The sequence below is a fragment of the Cryptomeria japonica genome, chromosome 3 (assembly GCF_030272615.1).
Source record: "Cryptomeria japonica chromosome 3, Sugi_1.0, whole genome shotgun sequence".
Taxonomy (NCBI): domain Eukaryota; kingdom Viridiplantae; phylum Streptophyta; class Pinopsida; order Cupressales; family Cupressaceae; genus Cryptomeria; species Cryptomeria japonica.
Window position 1 is genome coordinate 890,947,791 of NC_081407.1, and position 11,698 is coordinate 890,959,488.

The window sequence follows — 11,698 nt, forward strand, 5'->3', positions numbered from 1 at the left end:
GGAAGGAATTGAGTCTACTTGTCCTCTCATGCCTAAATCTTCTCCAACCATCCCTAGATTCCCTTAGTCAGCAACCTAGTCAAGGTGAGATGAGTGACACTTGTCTTCTCCTTCCCCCTTTCTCTCAACCTTCACCTTTGCTCACAGCCATCCAAATTTGCAGATCTAATCATGACTGTTGATCTAGGTCACATCATATTATCCTCTCAAAGTCTATAAAATCAGGAGTTTGAGTTGAGAAAGAGTTAGCCTTCAAGTGAGTTTTCAAGCTTATCATTTGTGAAAACTTATGCATCTGTGAGTTTTAATCTTAAAGCAAATAGCATAATCATTTAGCATAGTCATTTACCATTGCATATCATAGTATCAGTTATCAGTCCATTCTTCATATGCCATCTTAGAAGCTATCAGTGCTTGTCTAAGAGCACACCATCTGTAACCAAGAACAATGAAGTTAGGACACAATGAGACATAAATCATGAAGGTAAAAATAATGTTTTTATTTTAATATGTATTTCATGTAGTTTCATTGGTTGAGTTTGAATTCCTTGTACCATTTCCTTTATATTTTGTGAAAATAACATGTTGTAGGTAGTATTATGATGATTAAATTGAAGTCGACACATTTTGGTGCCCACCGTGGGGCTCAGAGCCTCGCATATTCTTTCTAATATCCTATCTAATTCTCGCAAAAAATAAATTTAACGTATTTGTAATACATATTCACGCCTGTGTGAGTTTTGACAGTGCCTTTATTTGATAGGTTAGCACTTTTGTCCTTCAGGTTAGCACATTTGTCATTTAGGTTATCTCTTTTGTCTGTAAATCAATGCATTTAATCTTCAGAATAATGCTTTTGTCCTTCAAGTTAGCGCATTTGTTAGTTTGGTTAACGCTTTTTTCAAATAATTCTCACTTCTTAGTCCACAGAGCAACGTTTTTTGTGTTTCAAGTTAGCGCTTTTGTCCTTTAGGTTAGCACTTTTGAGGTGAAAGACAACATATTTGTTAGGATAGAGCTTTTATTTGCAATTGACAAAATTTTCTTGCAAGTCTGAATGTCCAAGAACTTAAATTTTTCAAACTACTGACATGCATGTGCAAGATTATTTTTAAAAGCAAATTTCATGCATTTCCTCACCTAGTTAATTAAAAGTTCTATTTTGGAAAGTAACACATCATGTCATGCTCATTTAGCTTAACTAAGGGGGATAAATTAGCAGCATGCAACTTGCATTTTGAGTGACTTCTTTAAAATAGTTGCACATAGATTTTAGAAAAGCTAAAATGGACTTGTGTTTTCCGTGCTTGATGAAGTAGTAGGTAAGTATGCTCTCACCATCATACGGTGATCAGAAAACCAAACCTACTTTCTTTTATGTATAGCCTTTAGAGGGCCTACCTTCCCAAGCTGCCTTGAGGGGTCCAGTGAGAGGGGAATGACCCAAAGTGGAAATGGGCTAATACCGAGTCCTTCCAATCCACTCTAAATAAACAACATGTGCTGATAAGTCCGTACCGACACTATGTTTCCCCATAAACCCTATGGAGCGTAACCTCTATAGGCTGGGAACCTTCTGTATTTATAGAGCCGAACATGCCGTATGTATGGCCACATGACCGGAAGCCTTTACTAAAAACCACTTGTACTAGTTGCCAAAATCCTTCTAGTTGTTGGCGCAGGAGGTCAGACCTCTGAAGTGGCTCGCACACATACGGTTCTTAGTAGAGATATAAAGTTTTCCATGGGGAGTTTTCATGGAAACTGGTGCTTGGCTGCCCTGGAGAAGTGAGTTCCGAGGGTGGAGCCAGTGGGGTCAAGCATATAAATATCCGCTTTGAATAGTGTAGCCTTGGGGGAAACCCCATGTGAGGTTCAACAATTATTGTCTCAGCCTGCCATAGGATTTGTACTTGCTTATGCATTTTGTTTTTCAAAAACATTGTATCTTCTATGTCTATGACATGTTCAAAATGGTAAAAAATTGAAGAAAATCGTCATCTAAAAATGAGCGAAAATCCAACAACTTGCTGAAGGATTTGAGAAGAATCCTTGAAACATAATCAGAATAGCGCTTTCAAGCAACAAAATAGTGCTTTTACCCCATAAGTTAACACTCTTTGCCACAAGAGTTAGCACAAAGGCTTTTTCACATCTAAAAAGCATATCAAACCAAAATTTCAACATTAGTATCTTCTTGAGTAGATTTGTCTCTAAACCATCACACATTTTCAAACTAGTTCAATAACTGGGTCAGTAATCCAACAGGCTATTCCCGAAAGGTTTCCATAAGCATAAACATTCAACAAGCTATTGATTCAAATATTTTAAGTACAAAAATCAACATCATTGTCAAGTTTCTCATCAGGATATATCAAATCCTCTATCACGAAGCTTGATCAATTTATCTTATGTTCATTGTCTTGGATATATCTTTCCTATTTTGAACATAGGTCATATCAAAATCAAAATTGCACCAACTTTGGAATCAAACAAACTTGTAAACTGTCAGATGCTTATATGCCTTTTAAGTATCGCCTTAAGAAAAGAAAACCCAATTATAAAGCTACTTAGAAAAGAATAAGATTCTTGTATATCAATCGCAAGATCTTATGAAAACATAGGACATTCCTACACTGTTTTCGTCACTATTTACGTGGCTGTGGGGCAGAGTTTGATGGAGAAATTTTCCAAGGATGTGCTTTTCAAAAAAGAGACGCTTTATTACAACCAACAAACAATAATGGTAAAATCAACAAAGCATATCTTCCTAAACCAATAATGACCTATAGACTTGTCCTTTGGAAAATTCAAAAAAATTGAAACAATCACATGCCAACTTGGACTAGACCTCAATATGAATTTAGAAAACAACGAAAACAAATGGAGGAAGAAGATAATCCGATATTTCAAAATTTTGGGTATACCGCTATTGATGAAGAAGCGGTCAATAACACTATTAAAGACCTTGAGCAACATTTCAAATTTGATACACTAATGGAAAAATTATTGACAAAACAAAAAGAGAAATATCTTTTGATGTTGGCAAAATTAGGAGCTAAATTGCCACAAGACTTTAACATAGAAATCTTGAAACAAGATGCGGAGGCAAGTAACACCCAAAACACAGATGATCCAAACAACGAAGATGTAAACAAATAAAGTCATGAAGAGACAAGAAAAGAACGGGATGACACAAGAAAAGAGCGTAGTGATAAAAGAACTTACGAAGAAATAAGGAGAAAGTATATGGATAATCCGTTGTTAAACCTTACTCAACAAATGCAAACTCTACAACAACAGATACAAGATATGCAAAATGGAACAAGCTCCAAGAAGTATTCATTGAAAGATATCTGCCCATATCCTTTCGATAAAAAATTGAATATGGTACCATTTCCACAACATTGCGAGATCCCTAAATATGACAAATACGATGCAAAATCTAATCCTCGGGATCACATTAGGGAGTTTTGTACTATGAGTATGGAATTTGCGCACGACAAAACTTACCTGATGCATCTTTTCCCTAGAAGTTTAAATGGACAATCAATGGAATGGTTTTCAAGATTACCATCCAGAATCAAATCTTTTGAAGAACTCGTGAATAGATTTATTTCACAATACTCCTACAATGTAAGGAATGAGATAACAATGCTGGATTTATGCAATGTTAAACAAAAGAATGGTGAATCTTTTATGATCTTATTGCAGCAATGGAAACAAATGTTTAATAGGTATTCAAAAGATATACCTGATCAAGAAAAGATGAACATATTCATTGATAATCTTATCAGTGAAATGAGTTATCGACTAAAAATGCAATGTCCTCCCCCTTTCGCCAAGATGATTGAGAATGGTATGAAAATAGAAGACGCGATGGTAAAGAAAGGAGAGCTAAAACTTTACAATAATTCTTACAACAACAACAACAATAAAAACATTGACAAACCCAAGTTCTGGTCAAACAATAGGAATGTCATCAATGGAGGAAATGACGATAATAGTGCTACAAAACAACAACCAATTTTTAATCTATCAAGTCAAATCCCAAACAATAACAATCAAGAAAACAATAAAACCAAGTCTTTCTTCTCCAATCCTCACAGGAAATTCACAAACATTGGAGAACTCTTGGAATCAGCTTTAAAAACTCTTCTTGCAAACAAACTGATTGTTTTACCAGAAGCAAGATGCTATGAACCACAAGTCAAGCCTAATTGGTGGAAGGACAGTCATTTTTTTAATTACCATCAGAATAAAGGACACCAAACAAATGATTGTCAAAGATTGAAACACCTTGTCCAAGATCTAATCGATAATGGAACTATCATAGTGGGTAGCCATAATACAAATGAATCACACCTAGCTTTCAAAACTCCACTTCCAAATTATGACAAAGGTGAACCATCCCAATTAAAAGATGACAAAGGAAAAGCCAAAGTGAACTACACTTATACATATGATGATGTGGTAAATGTCATCATTGTTAAAGATAATCCACCTTCAGAGCCAATCAATGTCATTATGAGAAGCAAAGCGAAGGTCACCTTTCTGGGTAAAACAAAGACTCAACATCCACTTCACAACAATACAATTTAGTAGAGAAATTACAAAGAATACTTGCTCAAATACCAATTTTGGAACTTCTCAAAGTTTCACCTATGCATAAGGAAATTTTGGAAAAGCTTTAGTGGAAACAACAGTTCCAAAAGACTTGAATGTGGATCAGTTCCAAAACATGGTGGGACACCTTATAGCCCCTCATTGCTTATCATTTTCTGAAAATGATGACATGTCCTTGCAACATCATCATAATGCTCCTTTACATGTTGAAGTCACCTTTAATAAAACTTGTGTCAAATGCATACTCATAGATGGTGGAGCAGGCTTAAACATTTGCGCATTAAGTTTAATAAAATCTTTTTGATATTTAGAAAATGCAGTAGATTCAAAGAAGAAAATAACTATTAATGCTTATGATGAAGTAGAGCATTCTTCTAAAGGAACTGTGGTGTTACCAATCAAAATAGGACCTGTGGAAAAAAATACATTGTCAGGTTTTAGATTTGAACCTCTCTTACAACATTCTTCTGGGAAGACCGTGGATTCACACCATGCAAGCAGTTCCTTCTACATATCATCAATGTGTAAAATTTCCTCATGAAGGACAAGAGGTCACTATAATTGCAGACTCTAGCCAATATTGCAATAATTTGAAGCCGACACAAGATATAATAGTTCCACATAACAGATAATCGGTATATCGTAACAAATAAATTCAAGAAAAGTTATGGGAAACCTTTAAGAAAAAGCTCAAATTGAATGATGAAGGAATGAGAAAATATTCTTTGCATAATTTTCCACTTTCACCTAAGTCATATGGAAAGCCTACAAATATCCAATCAAAGACCTCGGAGAAATCAAAAGATATGTTTAACGGAGCATTTGTTAGAGGTGGAACCCTTGAAGAAGAAACCGAAGACAAGGACATTCTTGGTTGATTGTATAAAGATGAAAATGAAACTATAGCAATAGCTGCAGAAGTCAATATTCCCATAGAACAATATGTCAATGCTTATAAGATCATGCAAAAAATGGCATATGAAGAAAAAGGACCAATTGGTAAGCGACATCAAGGTATTTTAGAACCTATTTGTCCCCACTCGCAATCTAAAGAAGATAAATTAGGACTTGGATATATAAAATCAAATCAAAAGCAACATAATCATCAACAACCAAAGTGGAGAAAGAAATCAGTCTCTAAAGAAGAACAATGGCAAGAAAAGCTACATCAAGCAGCAGAAATAGTAGCCAATAAGTAGAAACAAGAAGAACATGAGAAACAAGAAGAAGAGATTGCAATCAAAAGAAAAGAAGAATCTTGTCAACAAGTTCAAGGAATACGAGCAAGTGCAAAATCTGAACAAGATATTCTAGAAGTAGTGAAAATCGAGATGGCAGAAATCAAGGAACTTTTTGCACCATACAACATTCCTGTGTGGTATAGTCCTAGATAATGGTTCAGAGACAGATTCAAATGAATATGAATGGGGTCCAGATGTCTCACCTAGTATATCAAGTGAAGAAAGAAATGAAGAGCAAGCAACTATCACAAAGGAAGACTTGTCTATTACAAAACAAAAGATGGAGTTAGAAAGAAGACAAGAAGAACTCAGAATCCAGAGAAAAGAGGCATATACAAGACAACAAAAGAAAGGGGATGACAAAGACAAAGAAATAATGCCACAAGAAGCAAAAATAGATATGGATCAAGCATCTGGAAATATCAAACTTCTATCAAATAAAGAGCAAGATGTACCAAGGTATGGCAGAACCATAGAAGAACTAAGAGATAGTCAAGTAGGATTGACTATTAGTTCAGAAGAAGCTGAGTTTGAAAGAAGACAAAAGCTAGCAAAAGAATTCTCTATATCATGTACACAAGTATGTCAACTTCAAAATGCAAATGAATTTATTAAAAATAATCAAGAAGGAACTTGCAGTACTAAAGACGTGTGTGTTGATATAATCCATTCGTTTAAGGGACAAACGTCAGATGAAGAGCCATTTGAGTGTGAACTACAAAATGCTAATACTGATTTTGTTAGAACTAATTGGAGAATACTTGGGAGAGATAATCCTCAAGATCATTCTATCTATGACATTACCTACTCTACGCCAAATTATGACCATTATGTCATGAACTTTGAAGCACCTAACGATGACAATGATTATGACTTACCCCTTCTTCATCCTGAACTAATTGATTGGGATAATCTAGAAAACCCTGAATTAGATGTCTTTTCCAATGATCATGACTTAGTTGTGTATCTTAATGTTGTCAAACCCATAACACCTAAGATATCTTCCATTGCGGAATCAAGTAATGTTTCTTGCAGTAAGGAGAATGCCAAACTTTCAATTTTATTTCCCTCTTCTTGTAAAAGCTGAGCTAAAGAAACTATTAGATGTGGGTTTCATAAGACCTGTTGCCTATCCAGAATGGGTTTCAAGCATTGTACCAGTGTCAAAGCTAGATAAAAGTATAAGAGTCTGCACCGATTTCAGAGATTTGAACAAAGCATGTCCCAAAGATGATTTCCCACTACCCAACATTGATATAATTGTGGACTTATCAGCAGGACATGAGATATTTTCATTAATAGATGGCTTCTCAAGATACAATCAAATAAGAATTGCCCTTGAAGATCAAGAAAAGACAACATTCACCTGGGCATGGGGTACTTATTGTTGGAATGTTATGCCATTTGGGCTTAAGAATGCAAGAGCAACTTATCAAAGGGCTATGATGATAATTTTCCATGATATGATGCATACATTTATGGAAGATTATGTAGATGATATACTTACAAAATCTCATACAAGACAAGAGCATTTAAACATCTTAAGCAAGATCTTTGATAAGATGGAAAGATATCGGTTGAGATTAAATCCAAAGAAATGTGCATTTGGAGTAACCTCTGGAAAACTTCTTGGGTACATTATATCAGCCTATGAAATTGAAGTAGATCTTGAAAAGTTCAAAGCCATCATGGAGATGGAGTCACCTAGGAACATAAGTCAATTGCGATCTTTACAAGGAAGATTGCAATCAATCAAAAGATTTGTCTCTCAATTAGCAGATAGATGTCATCCATTCACTCACCTTCTACATAAGAATGTTCCATTCAAATGGGATAAAAAATGTGAAGAGGCTTTTATACAAATCAAATAATATCTCATGAATCCTCCAGTACTTTTATCACCAATCAAAGAGAAACCATTGTTTCTCTATGTCTCAGCGACAAACGTATCATTAGGTGCTCTCCTAGCTCAACATGATGAAGAGAGAAAAGAAAGAGAAGTGTATTACATCAGTAGAACATTTGTCGGCTATGAACTGATTTATACATCAATAGAGAAGACATGTCTAGCAGTTGTATTTGCAACTCAGAAGCTGCGACATTATATGCTAACTCATTTTGTGAAGCTAATAGCAAAGATAGATCCACTAAAGTATTTGCTGAACAAGTCAACTTTGACAGGCAGATTAGCCAAATGGGTTATGATACTGAGTGAATTTGATATAGAGTATGTTGATCGAAAATCTATCAAAGGACAGATCGTTGCTGATCAATTAGCTGAATCACCTTTACAAAATGACATACCATTGCACATTGAATTTCCTGATGCAGACATTCTAACAGTAAGTACAAAATTTTGGGAATTGTACTTTGATGGTTCTTATACACAATATGGATCAGGCACATGAATTTTATTCATCACACCTTAGGGACACACAATTCCAAAATCATATAGAATACGATTTCCATGCACAAACAATATTGCAAAATATGAAGCATTGACTATTGGGCTCAAAATGGCTATTGAATGGAATATCAAGGAATTACATGTTTATGGTGATTCGCAGCTTATCATCAATCAAATAAATGATGATTATCAAACTAAGGATGACAAGCTCATGCCCTACAAACAACTGGTAGAAGAGTTTAAACAACACTTTGCAGAAGTATCATTTACTCAAATCCCAAGAAATGAGAACAAAGAAGCAGATGCAATGGCTACAATAGCATCTCTCTTGCAGAATCAAGAGAATCAACAACATTACAAATTCCTCATGGAAGATATCTTAACCCCTACCATTCAATCCCAACATACCTACATGTTTTTTCATATATCAGGGATCAATCAATCCTTATACAGCCAAACCTATCAGTACTTAAAAGAGAATATCCTTCCTCTTGACCTATCCCACAGTCAAAGAAGAAATTTTATCTGTCAGTCATCCCGCTATACTATTATTGTTGATACCTTATATAGGCGAGGTCTAGATAGTACTTTATTGAGATGTCTTGAACAAGAAGAATCTGAAAAAGTTCTTAACAAAGTTCACACAGGTATTTGTGGCACACACTCAAGTGGATTAACACTGGCTAAGAAACTTCTTCATATGGGTTACTATTCGCCTACTATTGGCCTACTATTGACCTACTATGGAGAAAGATTCATTCACATATGCCAAAAAATCCAAACAATGTCGGATTCATGGGAATCTCATTCACGCACCAACACAAGAATTATATCTTATAGTCGGATGATAGCCATTTTCTCAATGGGGCCTCGATTTGGTAGGAAAGATAAATCCTTCATCTTCTAATGGACATATGTTCATTCTGACTGCTACTGAATATTTCACTAAATGGATTGAATCAGTACCTCTGACAAAAGTGATAGGAAAACAAATATCATCATTCATCTTGAATTATATAATCTGTCGCTATGGAGTTCCTACGACCATTATCACTGACAATGGACGACCATTTAAGAATCAAGATGTGAAGGAACTATGTGAGCAATTTCATATCCAACATAGGTTTTCTACTCTGTATTATACACAAAGAAATGGTCAAGTTGAGGCATCAAACAAGACTATCTTGAAAATCTTGAAGAAAACAATCAATGACACTGGAAAAGACTGGCACATTCAGCTGAATCCTGCTCTTTGGGCATATCGAACCATCATCCACACACCAACGAGGGAAACTCCATATTGTTTAGTCTATGGATCAAAAGCCATATTACCCATAGAAGTAGAGATACCTTCTCTACGGGTTTCCTTGAAAGGTCTTATACCAGAAGAAGAACAACGAGTCTCTAGACTCCAAGAACTTGAACTGATCTAGGAACGTCGCCAAAATGCAACAGATCATTTGAAAGTATATCAACAGAGAATGGCAAGAAGTTATAATTACAGAGTCAAGCCACACATTTTTCAGATTGGAGATATAGTTCTAAGGGAGAATCCAAGAAATCAGCAAGACCAAGAAAAGAAGGGTAAATTTGAACCAAATTGGCTAGGACCTTTTGTCATAGTAGCAACATATGGCTCAGGAGCATACAAGTTATCCTCCCCTGAAGGTGATTGGTTTGATGAACCTATGTTCTATGCTATAAAGTCTTGGAAAAAATCAATAAAAAGCATATAAAGTCTTGAAGAAATCAGTATTAAATCAGAAAAACAAAAAATCCCTAAAAAACATAAAACAATGAAAAAAAAATACAAAAACAAAATTAAAAAAAATGCAATAAATTTAGATGGTGAAAACCTGGTAAACAAGCGCTATCTAAAAAGTGAGTTCCTCCATCTATGAGATCGCTTTGCTCACCTATCCACTTCATCCTATCGCATCTATTGCTTCCAATCTTATCCATTCCATCTTTCGCATCTATTGCTCTGAACCATTAGTAGACAATATGCAGCTTACCAACAGTTATGAATCTTTGACATACTTGTCGTAGTCATTGTCTTAGATTTTATCAGAATCAATCAATCTACATTTGTAACTCGCCATGGTTTGGATCTTGATCAATTCATACATCCATAATAAATTTTTGTTTCCGCTGGGAGCAAAATCTTAATTCCTTTTGCTAAGGTGATCTTTTGAATCTTTGAAAATCCAGAACATTTGGAAAACTTAGAAAAACCAAAAACACCTAGGGTCTTGAAACAGATAACGAGCAACAAAGCAATGAAGATCAAGGCATTTCATGACAACTTAATTGTGAAACTCAGAAAATGAAGAATCAACCAGCAAGTAATAAAAGATTATCAATGATCATCAATCAAAATGATTATATCAGTTAATGACCATGAGAACATGTGAATGACATGCAAGATTCAGTGTTTATTTCTTGATTTTATTGATAATCATGTACTCTATGCGACTCAAGGATGTCCATGACTAGAGAAGCTATGACGAGGCATGATTATTTTCTTTGATTGCTGTCTGTGGTTTATCTCTTACTAAAGTATGTACTTGTCTAAGGATATGATCAACAAAAGATCAAGGAGGACGTTCCAAGTCATGCATGAAAGGAGATAATCCATGTTTGTTCTGCAAGCAATACTCAAGTCAACTTGATTCATTATATCAAGTTGCTTGTATTAACTTGCTATATCAAAATCCATGTCAGAAATACTTGGGTCATCTTGAATCATTATGTCAAGTTGCTTGTATTTTTTTACAACATTTTAAAGCTCAATGATGAAATCAAGCACTGTTACAAGATAACATATGAAGAATGGTAGTATCATTTTTAGTTAGATCATTTCATTAGCTCATTATTCATCTGCATTATAAGCATTCATTGTCAGTTGCATTATAAGCATCACATTTCATTCATAGATCAACGGTCACGAATAAAGATTGAGTATACTTGGACAAACAAAAAACAATTTGCATTTGATCATTATAGGTGCATTAATTTTTAGAATCATTTTAATCATCATCCATTTCATTTAGTTGCATTTTAATCATTGCATTAGTTTGCATTCAATTTAGTCCATTTCATTAATCATGTAGTGTATCATCATTATTATTTGCATTATCATTTCATTAACGATCATTTAGTTGCATCTTTGCACTTAGATTCATAATCATTATAAGCATTACATATAAAAAATCAAAAACATTTGAATAACATATTACATAATCATTCATTTGCATTCCCATATAGATCATTGCATTTGCCTCATTTAAGTTAGTAATCATTTTCAGTTGCATCCAAGGTCATCAAAGATCAAAAATCAAAAAACATTTATCATTGCACCATCATATAAAGCATCATCATAATGAAAATAAAAGATCATAACATCATCCATATAATCAATGCA